At 48.5% G+C, this 22,172-nt stretch overlaps 1 long non-coding RNA gene across 1 annotated transcript; it reads left to right on the forward strand.

Annotated features, from left to right (window-relative positions):
• Window positions 1–4,606: 4,606 nt before the first annotated feature.
• LOC138830357 (uncharacterized) lies at window positions 4,607–20,790 on the forward strand. The gene is made up of 3 exons (XR_011373009.1): window positions 4,607–4,697; window positions 19,086–19,224; window positions 20,574–20,790. It is a non-coding gene; the product is annotated as an uncharacterized lncRNA (long non-coding RNA).
• Window positions 20,791–22,172: the final 1,382 nt, after the last annotated feature.

The following is a 22,172-nucleotide window of genomic DNA, read 5'->3' on the forward strand; positions in this document are numbered from 1 at the left end:
TGTGTCCTACCCGGAAAGTTCTTCCTTATTCCCTCATCACAGGAAACTCAGTCACAGCCATCTCTTTACACATGCTGTTCCTGTTGTCTAAATGCTGTTCCATTCCCATCTCCTCTTCAGGAGATTCTACTAAGTTAGAAGACTCTTGTTCTTTTCAGCCTTCTCTGCTCAATCCTGCCCTGTGCCCTTCACAATACATTTCAGATACTCCTACCAGAGTAACATGGACACTTGTACCTCAGTCATCCTCCTGAGATGACCAACCTCCCATCGTTATTTGGTCTCTAACACATTGCCAACCGCAGCATTGTTTGACTGCCTACACCGCCAGACACTGGGCTAAACACTGCATGCAGCGCATCTCTCAACAGTACTATTATTATCCCCAGAACTCCTGGATTCTACTGTCTCTCATCACAGTCCAGCAGAGGGTCTTAGTGATACTGTACGGAATGAAGGTCACCTGCATGAATTGAATGACTGAATGAATGAATAAATGAATACATGAATTCCGACAAACTAACAGGAGGTCTGGATTGATGTGACCCTTTGAAAGAGCTAAACTTCCCTCCTCTCTCAGGCATGTACGTCTCTGTATAAAATGCCTAGGTAGCTTGTCTTCAGGGACTATTGACAATTATGATACCCCTAATGAGTAGGTCACCCCTATACCATCCCTTGACCCTGACCAGGAATCGTCTAGACATTTACCCCCAGCCCGAGTCCTAGGACTTGAACTCAGGGCATGGGCACTGTCCCTGAGCTTTTTGGGCTGAAGGCTAGCACTCCACCACTTGAGCTTAATTGGAGATAAGAATCTCATGGACTTTCCTGCCCAGGCTGACTTTAAACAGCCATCCTCAGATCTCAGCCTCCTGAGCAGCTAGGATTACAGGTGTGAGCTACTACTGGTGCTTGGCTATCCAGACTTCTTAACCGAGCCAAAGGTCACTTTCTGGCTCAACACCCGGATCCTTTGGCTCTGCCGGGGTCCATTTCATAGCTGCCGCATTCCCTCAGGACACAGAGCTGTGATTGGGAGCCTGGCAAGCAGAGTCTAACCTTGAGTAAGTGTTTTCTTGTTGTCATCTGCAGATCTAACGCAAAGCCTGCAGAGAATACGTAGCGCAGACATATATTATGCCCAGAGCTTTTTATCTCGCACATGTGACCCTGCCCATCATGAGCTGTGAGTTTTATTTCTCGCTGGTGGGACAGAAACCACCTCCCACCGCAGCATATATCAAGGGGAAGAATGTTGAACTTTCTTTGCATTAATATAAATAGCTGTTTAGGCCTCATTCCCTAGCCCAGGACCCTCTGTGCACCTGTCCTTCATCTACTCTATTTGGCATCTGGTTCAAGTTTGGTTTATTTAGAGCCCAGGTCGGCGGGCTTTTACATATTAAAGGTGCATTTTAAAAGAGCATTTTCTATTCTAATTTGGGGGAGCCAAGCTCTTTAGGGCTTTCGGGAGCGGTGTCCACCTGATTTACATTTCCCCCCTTGGAGTAGAGCCACAGACGCACATTAGAATGTAAATAATAGTGATGGATACATGTATCTTTAAAGATCCATTTCCTCTCCGTTTTTTCTCTCTTTGAGGGGAGGGGACAGGCCGGGGAGGGTTTGGAGCATCCAAGTTGTGGGGTAGATGAAAGGAAAGGGGAAAAGCTGGCCGTGAGTTGCTTACGAAGGCTGATCCATGGGGACAGAGATGGTAGTTCACAGAGCTAGGATGCCAGTGTCTAAATACTGGCCCCAATGTGATGTTGGCAACTCTCCTCACAGCTCTGAACCTCGGTGCATCCATTGGCCACGGGGATTTCCTCGCCACAAGGGCTACAGTGAAAATAAATCCAGGCCACTTGTATGTCATGTAGCACAGAGCCCAGCCACATGATAGGCAGATGACTTGGTGCATGTCAGTTATTGTTTGTATTGACTTGTAAATCTGGCCTTCCCATTCCAAGTACCTGCTCAGTGTGCATAGTAGGCTCTTTATCCGCATCTGTTAGACACACTCCATTCCACGTTGAGAAACTGACCTGAATCTCACTGTAAGCTAGAGAAACATGATGACTGTGATTCCTGTCTCTGCCCACCCACTGCAGCTACCAAAAACTTCCATGTGACCTACCTCCTCCCAGCTTCTGTAAAAGCCATAAGTGCCGTGGTTTCACAGCCCCCAAGTCCAGAACATCCTCTCCCCATTCACCAACTGCATCAGCCCCACTCATTCCCTCTCTTGGAAGCCTTTCTGACTCCCTACACAAGATTTGGTGCCTTCCTGGACAATACAGAGTGCACTTTGTTTCTCTCTACCACGTAGCTACCACAGGAACATGTGTGGCTGTGTTTCCTACAGGAGGGCAGACCTAGCAGGAAAGCACTTCCATTTGTGATCACTATTCTAATTCCTAGCCTGGATATACTAGATACTCAATAAAAACGTGTTGAATGATGTCCCTGCAACTAAACCAACAGCTGGCACACAGTAGGTGCTCAACAAACATTTGTGGAATAAAATGATGACGTGAGGGACTCAGTCTCTCCCAGGATGGACTATATACAGGCTGTGATGTTACTACCTGCTATTGTATGCAAAAAGAACTCAGAAGGGCCAGCTGGAAAAGACAGGAGGGCTTCCTAGAGGCAGCACTTAAATAAAGCCTTGAAGAATAAGGTAAGGATCATTACAGAGAAAGAGGGAAAGATGTTGAATGGAGAGGGTATCTTGATAGAGGGAGACTTTAAATGGAAACAAAAAAAGACATGTAATTTTATTGGGGGTTTTTTTTGGGGGGAGAGAAATCTGTTGTTTGTTTTTGAGACAGTCTCACTATGTATATAGCCCAGACTAGACTTGAACTCTCAATCTTCCTGCCTTAGCCTCCCAAGTACTAGGAATTCAGACATATGCTACCATACTTGACAATTCTGGATATTGGACCAAGATACTGTTAGTGAGGTGAGGTGGGCAAATGTGGGTACTAGGCAGATCTAACTGCAGAGAGCAGGGAAGACTAGGAGGGCTGGGGGAGGAGGTACCTGGTCTGGGCCCTAGCTGGGAAAGAGAACCAGACTATGGAGAAAAGGTCCTTGCTATCTGGACAAGGTACTTGGAGCCAGGTAAAGAATAGACCTAGCTTCTCCTTGACTCTCTGAGAGGCTTGAAGGCAAGAGTGCAGGCAGAAATGAGAAGAAGAGGCCTCCTGTGTTCAGTTTCCCCTGCCAAGATGCCTTGGTAGGTAGCATGGATCCAGAAATCCAGGGAGAAAACCTGGAGCCTTCCTCAGCAGGAAGCCATGTTGAGGGCGGAGAGATGTCTGAATTGATGATCGCCAGAGGAGGAGGGGAAGAAGAGTAGGGAGGAGGAAAGAGCATTAGGGGCCAGAGGACATTCAGATGAAGAAGCAGGAAATGAGGGGAGGGAGTTGGAGATGGGAGACAGAAAGAACAGCAGGGAAATGGCACTGGACAGGGGTAGGAGTGATCGGGTGGAAGGTGGGAGGTCCTAAGCAAGTTCTGGGAGGGCAGGGGGTGGGAGGGAGGGAGCAAGGTGGGGGGGGACAGATGAAGATGTTCTTTCATCTTCTTCCTGGAGAGAAGGGACCAGGCTGTGATAGGGAGAATGACGGAAAGTCTCATTGGAGCTGTTGGTTTGAAATAATTTGTCTTTGGAACAAGCTTTTTATCCGTCAGTTTTAAAGATCAAGATTCCTTAGAGGCTGCTTCATCTTCCTCTCCCCTTCTGTTCTGTCTCCTGTCCCATCTCGCCATTCCTTGCTTGGCCCCGCAGCTGTCTTTTTCCTGTGTCTGGGAATCTTTAGCTGTCTTCCTCCACTTTGCAACAGGTCAGACCCTTCTCAGTATCTCCAGGTAGCAGTGAGGCCCGGAGGGCCCCCTGTCTATGTTTCAGGGTAAGCTTGGAGCTCGGATGTAGGTCACTACCACTCCATGCCAAAACTACCTTTCCTATCCTGGCCAGCTCTGCAGGTTTGGTTCTCTCCTGTCCATGACCACAGCGGGTTCAAGGAGTAGAAGGAAAAGCCTGGTGTTGTCAACCTTCATGTCTAGTGCCCCCAGCTGGCCTGGAGGAGGAGTAGCAGGAAGAGGGGAGAAGGAAGGAAGAATGGGAGTGCTAGAATATGTTCACTGTGTCTGAGGAAGAGAGGGAGAGAAAGTGACCAATGATGGCCTGGTGTCTGCCCAGGAGCCCCTACTCTGGGCCAGCAATTGTAAGCTATCTCTGAGGTACCACCTCTGCACCCCACCCTCCAGAGTTTGGAAATGGGCCCACTGGGGCACCCAGGAGTCCTCTCCAAGCTCAGCCCAGCTTTTCCCAGACATCTGGGATGGGAGGGGGCCGTGCTCAGCGGGAGCAGGGAGCAGGCCAGGCCATGTGTACAGAGAGGCCTCAATTTCACAGGGCTTGCTCCTGAGTGAGTTTCGCATAAAAGGATTAAGGGGAGAGGAAGTGCAGAGGAAATGGGATGTTGGACACCTTGTTAAACGGCCTGTCAGGGCTCCCAGAGCGTGGGTGCTAACTCTATTCCCTGCCTCCACGGAGAACAGGCCAGGCCATTACCTGAGTGATCAAAGATAGGGGCGGAGGAGGCAGGAGAGTTCTCCACCGTCAGCCCTGCAGGACCTGAAGAGCAATGCCTGGGCCACCAATCCTGCCATTCCCCAGGGTAAATGCTGAGGGGTAGGAGAGTTCTTGCCCGGGGATTAAATCACAGCAGGATTTGGGTGTGGAGAAGGTGGGGGGGCTTGGGGGAAGGGCGTTTGACCTAATGATGTGGAGATGATTATTTCCTTCCTTATCTGAACACCGGGGACATTCTTTCTCCTGAGCCTGGGAATTGGCTGAGTTTGTGAATGAGTCTGATTGGATCAGCACTTTTCCTGAAGAGATAAGGGGGTCTCGGGAGTGGTTGGGGGAGGAAGGGAGAACAGCTGGGGGAAGGACTGTGTGAGGATCTGTGTGGGGACATGCTGTGGGGAGGTTCTCAGTGGCCTAAAGCTGTGGCAGCTCTCAGTACATGATGGAGACCCTTGTGTCCCATTCTGACTGGGCCACCTCCAGTCTGCTATCACCAAGCCAATTTCCGTGATCTCCCCCCCCCCCCACCCCAGGCTTTAGGGTCTGGATGTACACAGGATTCACACCATCTGGGAGTGTGTGTGTGTGTGTGTGTGTGTGTGTGTGTGTGTGTGTGTGTTGGTTCTGGGACTTGAACTCAGGACTGAGCACTGTTCCTGAGATTTTTTTTTTTTTTACTCAAAGCTAGCACTCTACCACTTGAACCACAGCTCCATTTCTGGCTTTTTTAGGGGGCAGGGGGATAGTTAATTGGGGATAAGTCTCATGGACTTTCTGGCTTTGAGTTATGATCATCAGATCTCAGCCTCCTGAGTAGTTAGGATTACAGTTTCATCTGGGAATTTTAAAACTTTTCAACCAGGAATTCCACATGTGGCATCGGTAGGGGCTCAGATCAGAAGGGCAGGGTTTGTAAGCCCATAGGAGAATTTCCAGAAAGCTCTCCCTGTCCCCAGGCTGCTAGACATCTACCCCATCTACCCCCCTCTGTCTCCCCAGCTCCAGCTGAATCACCACTACCACAACTACATCTGTAAGGGCTGGTTATTCTTGTTGATTTTTCTGTCTAGACCTCCCACTCCAGACAGTAAACGCCCCAAGTCTAAGAAGCATTAACCATTGTCCCCTGAGGGCTTAACCCTGGACTTGGTGGGCTGCCCAAATCCTGCCTGAAGAAGGTGCAGACTCCACAGGAGCCAGACTTAGTCATCCTCTTGTCTCCTCTACCAACTCAGCAAGGCTGACTTCGTAAACATGACAGGGGGGATGCATGCTGATCACATCCACTCCCAGATATGGGGTCTAGACCTACCCTTCCTTTTTTGTCAGTCATGGGACTTGAACTCCCGACCTGAGCACTGTCCCGAGCTTTTGTGCTCAAAGCTAGTGTTCTACCATTTTAAGCCTCCACTTCCAGTTTTCTGATGATTATTTGGAGCTACAAGTCTCACAAACTTTTCCTGCCCTAGTTGGCTTCAAACCATGATCCTCAGATCTCATCCTCCTGAGCAGTTAGGATTACAGGCATGAGCCACTGGTGCCTGGCTTTACCTGTTGGGTTTTTTAATAATTTTTTTAAAAAAGTTTTATTGTGATTAAGTGATTACATAAATTTCACAAATTCCGTAGTATTGTGAGATAGTGATACTTAGTTAAAGTCACAAACACATTCTAACCTTCATGAGGCAAGTTGTCATTATCATGGTCTATACAGTTTGTGTATTCTATGAGCCTTGACAATACAGCTATTTCTTCCACATTGGGCGATATGTACATTTCTTTCCTTTTGCTTAGTGTTAGCAGTTCCCTCCATCCCTCTCCACCCATTGGTTTTTAAACGCTTTCAAAGGAGAGAAAGTGAGCTTGGGGATCAGGGTCAGCAAACTTAAATGTTTCAGGCTTAACAGGTAGATCCTAAGGTCTCCATATCCACTGTTCAACCTCACCATGAAGTGAGAGCCAAAGCCCCACTCAGAGTGAATGGGCATGACTCCAGGAGCACCTTACCTATAGACCCTGAAATTTGAATGTTCTCATTTCACAACATGTCTCCTCCCTCCCTACCTCCCTCCTTCCTTCCCTCCTTCCTCCCTCTCTTCCTTCCTCCCTCTCTTCCTTCCTCCCTCTCTTCCTTCCTCCCTCTCTTTCTTCTTTCCTTCTTTCTTTCTTTCTTTCTTTCTGTCTGTCTGTCTTTCTTTCTTTCTGTCTGTCTTTCTTTCTTTCTTTCTTTCTGTCTTTCTTTCTTTCTTTCTTTCTTTCTTTCTTTCTTTCTTTCTTTCTTTCTTTCTTTCTTTCTTTCTTTCCATTGTGAGGCTGGAACTCAGGGCATTGGGCCTGGGCATTGTCCCTGGGTTTTTCCGCTCAAGGCTAGCGCTCTACCACTTTGAGCCATAAGCTCACTTTCTGTTTTCAGTGGTTAATTGGAGATAAGAATTTCACAGACTTTACTGCTTGAGCTGGCTTTGAATTGTGATCCTCAGATCTCAGCCTCCTGAGTAGCTAGGATTATAGGTGTGAGCCACCAGTGCCCAGCCAACATGTCTCCTTTCCATGGCTGCCATGAGCAGATTCCTGACTTAGATTCAGTTTTCTCCTTCTTCTGAAGGGAAACTAGGGATCAAGCCCAAGGACCGTATGCATGCTGGGCAAATGCTACTGAGTTTCATCTCCAGCCCTTGTATTTTTTTGTGATTTTAGTTGTTAATGTTTTTACAATACTGGGCTTGCTAGGCAGGTGCTCTACCACCTGAGCTAGGCTCCCAGCACTTTGGGGGGTTTGTTTTTGAGGTAGAGTCTTGCTAACTCTGCTAACTTTGCAATCATCCTACCTCTGCCTCCCAGATAGCTGGGATTATAGGTGTGTGCCATTATAGCTGACTCATCACTGGTTTTGGTTTTGGTTTGGTTTGTTTATGTTTTTTTTTTTTTTTGAGACAAAGTCCTTTATAGCCCAGGGTTTATCTTTTTTGTGGGGGGGTCCTGGGGCTTGAACTCAGGACCTAGATATTGTTCCTGAGGCTTTATGGGTTTGGGAGTTTTTTTGGAGGGGGTTTGCTCAAAGCTAGCACTCTACCAGTAGAGCTATAGCTCTACTTCTGGCTTTTTGATGTTCAATTAGAGATAAGAGTCATAGACTTTCCTGCCCAGATTGGCTTTGACCCACAATCCTCAGATCTCAGTCTCCTGAGTAGCTAGGATTCTAGCCATGAGCTACCTGTGCCCAGCTTAACCCAGGCTTGTCTTGAACTTAGGATTCTCCTACCTCAGCTTCCTGAGTAGTTGGAATTACAGGTATGTGCCACTGTGCTCATCTCTGGATGCAGTTGTTAAGGGTGTTTTCCTAGTTCCACCTGCATACTGTATTCTACACTCTCCCCATCCCTGAAGTTCCCAGAGACCTAGCCACACTAGCTGCTTCTGGATAAAACAGATAAATGTGAGGAGACCTGAGTCAGCGGAAGCCCTGATCCCTTCAGGAATGGGGGCAGGAGCTAGAAGGCTGTGATCTGAGAGACGGCTGATAAGTAATGTGGTTTCACATCAGGTCATTTCCTGAAAGTCAGATCCACTTTACACAGGCGGACAAGAGCAGGAGCTTCCAAATTCACTCCTGGGGCCTCCAAATTAAAAGCCAAATAGGATGTAGCTTTTGCCTGGGCTGCGTCTTCATCTGTCAAGAGCGGTTATCTTCAGTGTCGCTGCTGGGTCTGCTACTGTCACTCACCCCATCCAGCACCTCCATTGTTGCTAGAGCAGCCATACCATCCAGCAGGGTGTCTACGCGTGCATGGACCCCTGAGATTCCCACTGCTTATGGAAATGGGGAAGGGGGGAGCCAAGATAAAGGGAAACACTCACTTAGGCTCATCCAGCTGGGTCTTCAGAAGAACCTTACCACTTCTGGCCCAATCTCCTAGCTAGAGCCTTGTACCTGGAGACTGTGCTAGACTCTTAGAGGTTCTGTTTAGAAAAAAGGTCAAGAATCCTCTGCCAAGGCCCTGCTATTTGGGGAGAAAGGAAAATAGTTCCTAATGCCCAGGAATAGCCAGCTCTAGCCCCTGGGAGGTGGGGAGAGTGATGGAGAAGGGAGTCAGAGACATAGGTGGCAACTTAGACTAAACCACAAAGGCAGGGTCTCTGAGATAAGCACTCAGGATCTAGTTCCAGCTGTACCTCTACTGCTGTGTGACCTTGAGCCCATTGTTTCACTTCTCTGAGCTTCAGTTTTCTCAACCAGGAGTCTCTTCTAGCCCTTCTCAGGAAAGGAACATCATGTAGGTCCCCAGATATCTTTGTCATCCAAGGTTACCGAGCATGGGGCCTGGAGGACACGTGGGAGCCATGCATTCTGTAGCCAGACCACAACATGGTGGGATCCTTTTCTCTTGAGGCCTGCTGCTGGGGCTGGCTGTGTCTTTGTTCTCTTTGCCATCTAGAATGCTCAGACAACTTGGCCTCAGAGGGAAAAAAAATCACTCTTTTGTAATCAGAAGACTTGGATAAAGACACACAGCATCAGTGGTGGCTCACACCTATAGTCCTAGCTATTCAGGAGGCTGAGATTTGATGATCATGGTTCAAAGCCAGCCCAGGCAGGAAAGTCTGTGAGACTTTTATGTCCAATTAACCACAAAAAAAAAAAGTGGAGCTGTGACTCAAGTGGTAGAGTGCTAGCCTTGACAGGGACAATGCTAGCACTCAGGGACAATGCTAAGAGTTCAAGTCTCAGGACCAGCCAAAAATGAAAGAAAGAGAGAGAGGAGGGTAGGAAGGAGGGAGGAAGGGAGGAAAGAAGGAAAGAAAGAAGGGAGGAAGGAAGGAAGGAAGGAAAGAAGGAAGGAAGGAAGGAAGAAGGAAGGAAATCCTAAATATGCTCATCATACCAAGAAAAAAAAGAGAAAATGGTAGCTTTGAAGGTGATGGCTATGTCAAGTTACTTGATGATGGGGAATATTTTATAGCATATACATCGATCCAGTTGAATATATTAAATACACACAAGTTTTAACTGCTATCTAGCCCTCAGAATGGCTGGGTTGGGAGAGTAAAGCCTTTTTTCAAGAGGAAAGCAAGGGGAGGGGAAGGCAGGGAAGGCAGGAGGGGCCTGAAGGGGTCCCCATGGGGTCCCCCAGGTTAGGAGAGAGCCTGGCCCTGACAATGTGGTCTAGGAAGCACCCTGCCTCCGACTCCCTCTGTTGAATTTCTGTAAATGCAAGAAGTACAAGGGATGGGGAGACACTGGTCAGGGGGTTCCTGGGACCCTACACCTACATCAGTGCCCCTGTCTCAGGGGGGAAGGCTGGGGAGAACTTATGGGTTTGATCAGAGCAAGCTCATGTGGGCCTGGAGGCAGGTGGGGAGAGGAAGCCAAAAAGGAAAAAGGAAATAAAGAAAAAGAACCTTTGTGGTGGAGTCCTCTCAACTGGAACAACCTGACAGACTGGCCCAAAGCCAGGAATAGGGCTCCAGGCAGGAGCCAGGACCAGGTGACCCCTCCATGTCCTAGAAAATGGAGAGGGACTGCAGCCTCTAAAGCTCTGCTTTTTCTTCTCTTCCTTCAGTCTCACCTCCCATTAGACTTCCCAGCCTGAGACCCAGAGTGTCAGGAGATCTCTAGGCTCAGGGTCTCCCAGAGGGCAGAGTGACTTCACTTGACATCCAGGCTTCAATGCCTTCTGCCCTGCCCTTGCCAGGCAACCCCATCCCTGCACAATGCCAATGCTACGTGATCAAGTATGGGCAAAGAATGCAGGGGTGAAGAAAGCAGGCATGAGAAACTGCTACTGTTGTGCTGTGTGTATTCTAGCTGTGTAACTTTGGGGCTATGGCTTGACCTCTCTGGACCTCCTTTTAACGGGTGCTAATGACAGTTGTGGGAATCACTAATGCTACTTGCTAAATACTTTGGACTCTCTCCATTTCCCGCAGGGGTGGAAGAGTATTTTCTAGCCTCTTTTTTTTTGGGGGGGGGGTCCAGTCGTGGGGCCTGAACTCTGGGCCTGGGCGCTGTCCCTCAGCTCTTCAGCTCAAGGCTAGCACTCTACCACTTGAGCCACAGCGCCACTTCCGGCTTTTTTGTTTTTGCTTATGTGGTGCTGAGGAATCGAACTCAGGGCCTCAGGCCTGCAAGGCAAGCGCTCTACCACTGAGCCACCTTCCCAGCCCTTTTCTGGCCTCTTGAGATTAGGTGGAGTTGTAAAACCAATCCAGGCCGATGAGTTAGGAAGAGGTGTCACTCTCAGACGTGGACATTCAGTGGCCAGTGGGAGCCTCTGGAGCTGTCTTTTTCTCTTTGGGGCACAGTGCAGTGCTCCAGAATATTGGAAATCAGACTGACTTATCCAGCTGCTCCAGAGAGCACAGCCCCTAACAACGCACGCCGGACACACAGCTTTAACCAAGCCTTAGATCTTGATCGCCTTCAGTGACTGAGACAGGCCTTACTTGCTATCACAGAGTGGCTTAACTCAGGCAGGTGCCACAGTACTAACCCCAGAGGATTGTGATGGGCACCACATGAGTCAATACGTGTAAAGCACGGAGACCAGGACCAAGCATTGACTGAGCATTCTGGATGTGTTATCTGCAATGATGATCATAATGAACCCTGAATGCAGTGGAATGGCCACAGGGAGGCTAAAAACGAGAGTGGAAAGCCAGGCACCGCTACTCAGGAAGCTGAGATCTGAGGATGGTGGTTCGAACCCAGCCTGGGCAGGGAAGTCTGTGAGACTCTTATCTCCAATTAACCACCAAAAAAGCTGGAAGTGACCCCACTGTGGTAGGGTGCTAGTCCTGAGGAAAAACAAAAAACCTTAAAGACAGCACACAGGGTCTGAGTTCAAGCCCCAGGACTGGCACCCTCCTCTGCATCCCCCTCTCTCCCCAAAAGAGAGAGAGAGACAGAGAGAGAGAGAGAGAGAGAGAGAGAGAAGGAAAGAAGAAGGGAGGGAGAGAGGGAGGGAGGGTGGGAGGGAGGGAAGGAGGGGGAGAACCTGTAGGCTGCCTGCAAAGACTAAACACCACAAGTTCAGGTCCAATTTGAACATGTACAGAGGGCTGGGAAGGTGGCTCAGTGGTAGTGTACTCGCCTCACATGCATGAGGCCCTGGGTTCGATTCCTCAGTACCACATAAGCAGAAAAGACTGGAAGTAGTGCTATGGCTCAAGTGGTAGAGCGCTAGCCTTGAGCTGAAAAGCTGAGGGACAGCGCCCAGGCCCAGAGTTCAAACCCCACTACCAACAAAAAAGAAAGAAAGAAAGAAAGAAAGAAAAGAAAATGTGCAGAAACATTCAAGATTTTCTTTTAATTGAATAATAGCATGCTTTCCAAATGTCTCCCCAGAACCTGGGAAACAGCAGGTGGTTCATAAATACTTCTTGACTAAACCAATCGAGATTGGAGGATAAGAGACCAATTAGGAGTCTACTTCAGTGACCCAGGTATCCTGCTGGGGAAGGCTGGGCCCAGAGCAGGTGCCATAGACATGGGAGAGGATGCCTCGCCAAACACTGGCTTCCTCGCTGCCTGATCCCACCCACCTCTGCCCACCCGGCCTAACCTGGATAGGCAGCCTCTTGGGCACCGAGGCTGGTGCACAGTCCAGAACCAACTCATAACTCACAGTGTTTATGATGAAGCAGAACAGTTGTTTGGGAAGACAGCCACTCTGATATCCAGCAGCCCCCAGGGCCCTTCCTGATGTTTCTCCTCCTCCATCCTCTGCTTAACATGCCAGCTCCTTCTCCCATCCCCCCCCCCGCTCCCCCCTCCCACCCTTACCCAGCCCCATGGCATGGGTCTCTCGCCTCCATGTACCCCCCTCCTCTGCCTGCTTCTCCGGCTCTGCAGTCGGGAGGAAATTTATTGCAGGCCCAGACTGCTATGGGCAAATACTAATAAAATGCTGTTTTGCTGCAATTTGTTTAATTGGCCACAGAAGAGACGTGTACAGTATGTTCAGGCTCTGCTTGCGCCTGCCAGCCAGCCTAACTCTTTGCTCCTGCCTTGTCCCCTTGGCTGTGGCCATCAAGAATGGGATGGTGGCCAGGCGCTGGTGGCTCATGCCTGTAATCCTAGCTACTCAGGTGGCTGAAATCTGAGGACCACAGTTAGAAGCCAGTGCAGGCAAGAAAGTCCGTGAGATTGTTATCGCCAATAAACTACTCAGAAAAGGCTGGAAGCAGCACTGTGACTCGAGAGCACTAGCCTTGAACACAAAGAGTCTCAGGGACAGCATCCAGGCCTTGAGTTCAAGCCCTGGGACTGGCAAAAAGAAAGAATGGGATGGTGGGACGAAGAGGAGGGAAGATGAGAGGGAAGACTGAAGGAGGCCACTGTACCACAGACGGCAGGAATGAGCCCATCCCCATCTGCTCTCACAGAACTTTACTGAGTCTGTCACTCATGGGAGCCTGTGACTTCCCTGGGTTCAAATCCTACCACCTCTCCTTCTTAGCTGTTATGCAGCTTCTCTGAGCCCCAGTGTGCTCCTTTGTATAATGGGGATGATACAAACAGCCTGGTAAGGATTCAGTGAACTCATCTGTGAACAACCCGTAGCACAAAATCAATGTTACAAATTTGGGCTACTTAGGTTCTAGTCCCAGACAGAGCTGGGACTAGAACACTGGACACTTAGCAGCTGTATGACAGTGAGCAAGTTAAATAAGCACTGTGTAGCTGTTGCCCCATCCATGGAATGGGTATGATTATACTGACAAAGGCAAAGCTGGGAGCTCGGTGCTCTATTGGTGAGGCTGGGTGGGGGAGGGGGAGGGACAGGGGGTTGATGGAAAGTTTTTATACCCTGGGTTCTTTGTGGAGTTGCTGTGGGGCACAAAGATGACAATTCAGAAGGACCAAAGCTTTGAACTGTCCCCTGGTGCCTTGAGGACAGCAGATGTAGTCATAGCACTGTGTGTCTTTGGAGTGGGTAGGGGAGAGAGTGGGGGGGGGACAGTGACTCCATTACGGGTCCCCCAGTACAGTCTGAAGCTGAATAGCTGCTCATGATGTCAGTCCAGCCCCTCAGCTGATCCCCTCTTGGCCCCTGGCACCTACTTCCTGGGGGTGGGTACCATGCCACTTGCCAGATGGCACCAGCAGAGGCTGGGGCATAAGGGTAGGTGGGTAAAGTTAGACTAGGCTGCAGGAACTAGTCACAGGGGTCCTGGGACAGATGGGCTTGTGTCTGCCCTGACAAGAGATGCCAGGGACAGGGTAGGGACAGCCCCATACTGTCTGATGTCACCCAGGAGCATGTGTGTACACACACATGCACATACAAGGATTTGTGCTGTGTACACTGGTGACCCCTCCTCAGAAGGCCCAGGAAACTTCATCCAGAGAAAACTCCCCTAGGACCCAAGGTCATGAATGTTACAAAGTCAACACAACACTATCGGCCACCTAAGCCAGACCTAGCTGGGGCTGAACTCTGAGCCCTGCCCCCTCCTCATAGATGGAGAAGAGATTGGAGGATTGAGTTGCCCCAGGGTCCTTCCCCTGCCTCCTGGGAGGGTTGGAAGAGCCCCTTGGAGCTAGCTGGGACATTCAGATTCTGGCTTTCCTCCCAGGAATTGAGTTGTATGCTCTAAGGTAAATGGCTTCACCTCTCTGAACTTCACTTTTCTTATCTATAAAGTAGGAGCAGTGATTTTATATATATATCGATATATATTTATTTATATTTATATATGTATATAATCACTGCTGGTAGCTCACACCTGTCATCTTAGCTACTCAGGAGACAGAGACCTAGAGGACTGAAGTTCAAGATGACTCCAGACAGAAAAGTCTATCAGACTTCACCTCCAATAAACCAGGAAAAAAAAACTAGACTGAAATCATGGCCCAAGTAGTAGAAGGCCAGTCATAAGCAAGAAAGCCAACAAATATCCAAAGTATAGAAAAGAGGGCTCAGCACCTGTGGTTATCCCTGCCTCTGGGCCACTTGATTATTCTTTCCCAATGGTAGTTTCAATGGTTATTATGCTAGACTCTGAAAGCCTGGGACAGACTCTGGCATACAGTGGTCACTCAGCAAATTCATATTGGCTTGTTGGCCAGGTAAGGGGGCCTTTCCTTAGGGTCCAGCCTGCCAATGTAGACAGGTTTTGGGCAGCAGCCCCAGTCTACCCTCTAAGGCCTTCAGTCTTGTCAGTACATAGGCCAATCCCATTTGCAGGGCCTGGGCAGCAATCTGTACCCAGGCTCAGTCCTGAGCCACATGCTCTGGGCTTCCCTCCCTCCTCCACTCTTCCCAAGGTCCCCACCCCATGCCCTCCCTGCCTCTCACTGCTTCCATACCTAGGCTACTTTCTTCCAAATAGCACTCTGATCCATAAAGCAATGGAAGAAGAGACACAAACTGTCTGAGTCTAGGCCTGAACAAACCTATCTCTAGTTGTGATTGCCCCCCCCCAAGTTCTGTTGGCACTTCTTCCTATCTAGGGCATTAAATGGAGTGGGAAAGTACAGAGGTGAGGATGGAGATGCTGGTATGAAGAATAAGGAAGCTGAGATAGTAGGGGGCAGATGCCATCCAACCCAGTTCTGCTGACACTGAAGCAGTCAGCTGGGGCGAAGAACAGCTGGATACATACCCAGGATGGACAGTCTCACACCCTCTACCAGGCAGCAGCTGGAAGGAAGACAGAGGTACTAAGCAGGGTTGACGGATGGGGCTAGGATACTCTGGGTTCTTTACTTTGGTCCTTTAGGATATGCAGAGACTGGTATGAGAATGTAGATTAGTGGTAGAGTGCTTGCTTAGCATGCATGAAGCCCTGGGTTCAATTTCTCAGTACCACATATACAGAAAAAGCTGGAATTGGCACTGTGGCCCGAGTGGTAGAGTGCTAGCCTTGAACAAAAGAAGCTCAAGGACAGTGCCCCGGCCCTAAGTTTAGCCCGGGGACTGGAAAAGAGAGAGAGAGAGAGAGAGAGAGAGAGAGAGAGAGAGAGAGAGAGAGAGAGAGAGAGAGAGAGAGAGAGAGAAGAGGAGAGAAGACAAGACAAGACAAGAGAAGACAAGACGAGAAGATCTGAGGTTTGTGGTTTAAAGCCAGCCCAGATAGAAAGGTGTATGATACTCTGATCTCCAATTAACCACCAAAAAGCCCAAAATGGAGCTGTGACTCAAGTAGTAGAGTATCAGCCTTAAGTGAAGAAGCCAAGCAAAATCATGAGGCCCTGAATTCAAGCCCTGGTACACACACACACACACACACACACACACACACACACACACACACACACACACACACACACACACACACACACACACACACACACACACACACGGAAAGGATAAAGGTCAAGTTGCCCATCTCTGGTCTAGAGTTAAATCAGTAAAGCGAATGGACTCTGAATGGAGAATGTTAAACATCACAACTTTCCAATCCAGCTTGTGCTGGTTACCGACCTAGCACCTTTGGGCAAGTAACAGATCCATCTAGGTCTCAGTATCTGTGAAATGGGATGCAATATTTTTTTTGTCAGTGATGGGGCTTGAACTCCGGGTTGAGGCACTTTCCTTGAGCTTTTTCATTCAAAGCTACAGCTCTAGCTATTTGAGCCACAGCACCTCTTTCAGTTTTCTGGTGGTTAATGAGAGGTAAGAGTCTCATGAGGAGTTTCCTGCCCCAGCTGGCTTCCAATCAGGATCTTCAGATCTCAGCCTACTCAGTAGCTAGGATTAAAGGCATGAGCCACCAGAGCCTGACTGGGGTGTGATACTCTTTTTGTTGTTGTTGGTGGTGGTGGTGGTGGTTGTGGTGGGGCTTGAACTCTTGGCCTGGGCTATGTCCTTCAGCTCTTCAGCTAAAGGCAAGCACTCTACCACTTGAGCCACAGAGCCACTTCCAGCTTTTTATGCTTATGTGATGCTGAGGAATCAAACCCAGGGCTTCATGCATGCAAGGCAAGCACTCTGCCACTGAACCACCTTCCCAGCCTCCCCTGACCTTTCTTTTCTTTTTTTGCGGGGGGGGGGGGGGAAGTCCAGTCGTAGGGCCTGAACTCTGGGCCTGGGTGCTGTCCCTCAGCTCTTCAGCTCAAGGCTAGCGCTCTACCACTTGAGCCACAGCGCTACTTTCGGCTTTTTTCTTTTTGCTTATGTGGTGCTGAGGAATAGAACCCAGGGTCTCAGGCATGCAAGGCGAGCTCTCTACCATTGAGCCATCTTCCCAGCCCCCCCCACCTTTCTTAATCACAGATCTCCCCAGCTACATAAGGCCTCCTCTTCAGCAGCTCCCTGAACAACTGAAGAGTCCCCACCGACTCTGACTAGTGTGGGAGGGGACCTATGTCCCAGCCGCTCCCCCCCTCTGGCCCAGATAACACACAGGCCAATGGGGATCTGGCCTGCAGAAGCCTCCCAGATAAACACCGCCTGCCCTAGATAACCAAGGCCCTATCTTTTGCCATCTTGTTCTCCAAACCACAGGGGCTGGTGATAAAGGGATTGTGTGGGAGCTGTTTCTGCCTGGCCCAGGTAGGAGCTTTTTCATTTGGTTTTTTTTTTTTTTTTTTCCTCTCCATATTATTAACAACAAATGTTTGACCCCTTTAGGGGCAAACAAGTCTTCTGGTAATCAGGGTCTCTCAACTCTACTTCCCCTCCTTCTGTATTTGCATCTTGCATCAAAAGCCAGGAGGCCATTTGTCCCTTTGTCCCCCCTTGCTGCATTTTCACAAGAAGGGCAGAGAAGACATCAGAGCTGGGATTAGGAAGTGGTAGAAAGGCAAGTTATATTACAAAGACATATTCTGTAAGAGTGCGTCTATGTCTATCTGTCTGTCTCAGGGATACCTGATAACAGCCAGCATTTATTGAGCAATTATATCTGATCATAACCACCATTTGTTGAGCACTTGGGCCCCAGAAGCAGTATTTGATCCAATGTTGCCTTTGTTTCCATTTTACAGGTAAATCAACTGAGACTTAGAAGGTCACAGACATACATGGGTAAATTAAAAGTTGAATTGGAGGCTAGATGAGAAAGCTCCAACTCTGTGCTCTTATCCTGTGCACTAGAGACCCCTAATGCTCCCCTGTCCCTGGCCTTTCCTAGCGGCATGGAAATCAAGCAGATAGCTGCACAGGGACATCTGAGTCCAAACGGAAATCTGCCTTTGGGTCAGCTTGGCTGGAAGGAGGCTTGCTGCCTCCCCTCTCTTCAGTCTTCACAGCTAGATAGCCTTGCCATCATCCAGAGCAACGGTTTCATAGGGCAGATGAGGAAACCAAAGGAAAGAGTAGTGATGTAATGGCTCACACCTGTAATTCTAGCTACTCAGGAGGTTGAGATCTGGAAGACTGAGGTTCAAATCCAGTCTGGGCAGAAAAGTTGTCCATGAGACTCTTATTTCTGAAATCATCCCCAATAGAAACAGAGCTGGAGGCATTGTTCAGGTGGTGAGTGTACCAACTGAGCGAGCAATGAATGCAAGGCCCAGAATTAGAACCTTGATACTAGAAAGAAAAAATAAAAAAAATTTAAAAAGCAAAGCCAGGTACTGATGGCTCACACCTAGAATCTTAGCTATTCAGGAAGCTGAGATCTGAGGATCCCTGTTTGAAGCCAGCCAGGGTAAATTCACCCATTTTACAGATGGAGAAAATGAGACCAGAGAAGGAAAATGGCTTGCCTAAAGGCTAACCTAGGCATTTTTTCCCTTTTTTCAGCAGTACGGGGTTTTGAACTCAGGGCATAATGGCTTCCTAAGCAGGCAGTCTACTTCTTGAGCCCTGCCTCCAGCCCCCCAAGTATCTTGATTGTAGTGCTGGGTCATTTTCACTCTCCCATGTGAGAGACCCACAGTGAAGGTACAGAGCACAGCTCAGAGGCAGACACTCAAAAACACAGAAAGGTTTGCCCAGGTAGGCAGAAAATCATGTACACTTCTAAGTACGCATGCTCATTCTGGCACTGTGTGGAGTCCACTGTCCACCTCCCCCACCAAAGGACCTGAAAGTAGTCACTGCTTGATTTGCTCCTGCTCCCTTCCCCCTCCTTCTTCTCCCCCTCCTCCCCCATACACAACAACCCCCCACCTCCAGAAAAGCACCAAGCCAGGAAACTCCATGCTGTGCTCAAAAAGGGCACTTAATTTTTCATTCTTAAATGCTGGGACTCTCTTGTCTTTCAGCTTCACCCAAACCCTTTGGTAGAGATGGATGAGGGTGCGGAACACAGTTATCAGAAAGATTAAGCCAGGACTTGTCATTTTTTTTTTTTTTTATATCATGGAGCAGTCAGCTCGAGGAGTGATGTCCTCCACTCCGCCAGGATGAGTCCAGAACCTTTAGTGCCAGTAGTAAAAAAGACTATAAAAAACACCATTGGCGAAAGGGTAATGATGAAATTTAACTGCTCCCGATCGCACACCTGGGGTCTGCTCACGGCAGAACCTGGGGGGTTCGGCCACATCATCCGTAAAGGCTGTGTCCTTGTCTCTGCGTTTAAGGTCCTTCCACTGAACCAGAACACTGCTGGGAACCTGGGCCATCTGCCCCACCTGCCTGCGCAGCAGGTGCAACCAGAGCCTAAGGGAGCAGGAACAGCCCCATTCTAAGGCCTTGGGGTCTGTGGACCGCAAAAGGGCTGTGAGTATGGATGTCCCAGGGGTCCTGCTGAGCTACAGGATAACGGAGGAGCTCCAGCCACCACTGCTATTGAGAATGGGTTGAGGCTAGGCTACTGATGGCTGCAATTTTATTTCCTTCTTTCCTTCTTACTCCCTTAGCTTTTTCCACTCAAGGTGCTCTACCACTTGAGCCACACCTCCACTTCCAGCTCTTTGCTGGTTAACTGGAGAGTAGCATCTCATGAACTTTTCTAGGATGGTTTTGAACCACAATCCTCAGATCTCAGCCTCCTAAGTAGCTAGGATTACAAGCAAGAACCACCTGTACCTGGCAACCTTTTTTGGGGGGGGGCCTGAACTCTGGGCCTGGGCGCTGTCCCTCAGCTCTTCAGCTCAAGGCTAGCACTCTACTATTTGAGCCACAGTGCCACTTCCAGCTTTTTTCTTTTTGCTTATGTGGTGCTGAGGAATCGAACCCAGGGCCTCAGGCATGCAAGGCAAGCGCTCTACCACGGAGCCAACTTCCCAGCTCCCAACCTTTTTTTTTTTTTTTTTTTTTTAATTGATATACCATATCTAACCACATGAAAGTAACACACGGATATAACTGCAACCCCTCTGTACATCATCTCTATACATAATTTTTAAGTGGGAAAATAGCAACACAACACTCAACTGTTTTTCCCTTTTTAGTTTTGTGTGCGTGTGTTTTAACAAAGTTAATATGTTCACATACCCAGCATCCTGATCAAGAAATAAAACATTGCCAGCTCCCCAGAAGCCCCCTTGTGGCCCTTCCCTGTCCTTACTTCCTCTGAAGGTAAAGATATTTCTGATTTTTAATGCAGTAGATTTTGTCTGGAATTTATTTTTGTTTTTGTTTTTGTTTTTGTTGGTCACCGAGCTTGAACTTAGGTTCTATTCCTGAGCTCTCTTTTTGCTGAAGGCTAGCACTCTACCACTTTGAGCCACAATGCCACTTCTAGTTTTTTGGCAGTTAGTTGGAGATAAGGGCCTCACAGACTTTCCTACCTGGGCTGGCTTTGAACCACAATCCTCAGATCTCAGATCTCTCTGAGTAGCTAGGATTATAGGCATGAGCCACCAGTGTTGGGCATGTCTATTGTTTGTTGATTTGCTTTGAAACTTGAGGATCCCTTTTAACCTCTGTGAAATGCTGTTTTGATTTTAGTAGCTAGAGCAGCTGCCTCCAAAGGTATTTATCTGCTGGGATTCACAGCCTTGTGTGGTCCCCGCAAATAGATTCGGGGGTGGTCTCTGTAACCAGTAAAATATAGCAGAAGTGACAGCATCTGGTTTCTGGGGCTAGTTCATAATGGATATGGAACTTCTGCTTTATCCCCATAGAGTCACTAGCCCTGGGGAAGCCATTGAGTGGTAAGCCTTCTGTGTGCAGAGTGGCACAAGACGAGGAAGTGATATCTCCCACAACACACCTGGTCTTGAACACATGAGTGAGCCATCTGGGATGTAGACCTTCTCCTGTCAATCAGCATACCATCATAAATCCATGAGAAACCCTAAGCTACTCTCTCCTGGCCAAGCTACTGACCCGAACAATACTGTGAGAAATAATAAATGTTTATCATTGTTTTGTGCAACTGAGTTTTGGAGTCATTTGTTACACAAGTAATAGATAAATAATAAAGTACTCATTGATTGAGTAAATACTCAATGAGCCACACCTCCGAGGCATTGAGAAACCTGTTGTTGTTAGATGTAATTTTTTTAAGTCTTTTCTAGTCTGGGAGACCTTTATCTCCAAGTAACCAGCAAAAAGTTAAAAGTAGAGCTGTGTCTCAGATGATAGAGGTCAGCTTTGTCCTGGGTTCAAGCCTGCCCAAGTGTACACACACACACACACACACACACACACACACACACACACACACACACACACACACACACATACACCAATCATTTTTGAAATTTTACTATGCTTTCTTACCTTTTTTTTGGGGGGGGAGGCCGGTCGTGGGGCCTGAACTCTGGGCCTGGGCGCTGTCCCTCAGCTCTTCAGCTCAAGGCTAGCGCTCTACCACTTGAGCCACAGCGCCACTTCTGGCTTTTTTCTTTTTGCTTATGTGGTGCTGAAGAATCGAACCCAGGGCCTCATGCATGCAAGGCAAGCGCTCTACCACTGAGCCACCTTCCCAGCCCGCTTTCTTACTTTTTTAAAAATGAGAGACAGCACATCCCTAGGTAGCCCAGGCTGGCATAGGACTCACAATCCTCCTACCTCTACCTCAGAGTACTGGGGTTACAAGCATGTGCCAATACACCCAACACAGGGGTTTTAAAATTTGATGCCTAAGACTTGGTCCAAGTTAAAGACTGGCAATGGCTTCAAAGCACCTCCAGGAGCTGAAGCCTCCAGGTCTGGGTCGGAGTGCAGAGCTACTGTTGACTTCATTCATCTCCCAAACTCTTTTTTGTTTTGTTTTGTTTTGGTTTGGTTGTGGGGTTTGAACTCAGGACCTGGGCCCTGTCCCTGAGCTCTTTTTGCTCAAGGCTAGTACTCTACCACTTTGAGCCACAGCGCCACTTCCTATTTTCTGGTAGTTAATTGGAGATAAGAGTGTCATAGACTATCCTCTCTCAGCTGGCTTTGAACTACGATCCTCAGATCTCAGCCTCCTGAGTAAATAAGATTAGAGCAATGAGCCTTGGGTGCCCAGCCTCCCAAGCTCTTTTCATGCTAAAGTTGTGGGATCAGAGGCTGTCAGCAACTAGTCTTCCAATCCTTGCTCCTTCCATATCATTGGGGCAGTAAAATGTGACAGGGATTAAGCCAAGCTTTGGGGGGAGGGGGTCAAAAAGACCTGTGTTCAAATCCTAACTCCTTCCAAATCTGTGTGACCTCAGACAATTAGCTATACATCTCTGAATCTCTGTTTCTTCACCAGAAAAATCAGGGATTTTCTGAAGTCTGGCTCACAGGTTGTT

This window comes from Dipodomys merriami, unplaced genomic scaffold (assembly GCF_024711535.1).
Source record: "Dipodomys merriami isolate MVZ:Mamm:240054 unplaced genomic scaffold, mDipMer1.0.p SCAF_19, whole genome shotgun sequence".
NCBI lineage: Eukaryota > Metazoa > Chordata > Mammalia > Rodentia > Heteromyidae > Dipodomys > Dipodomys merriami.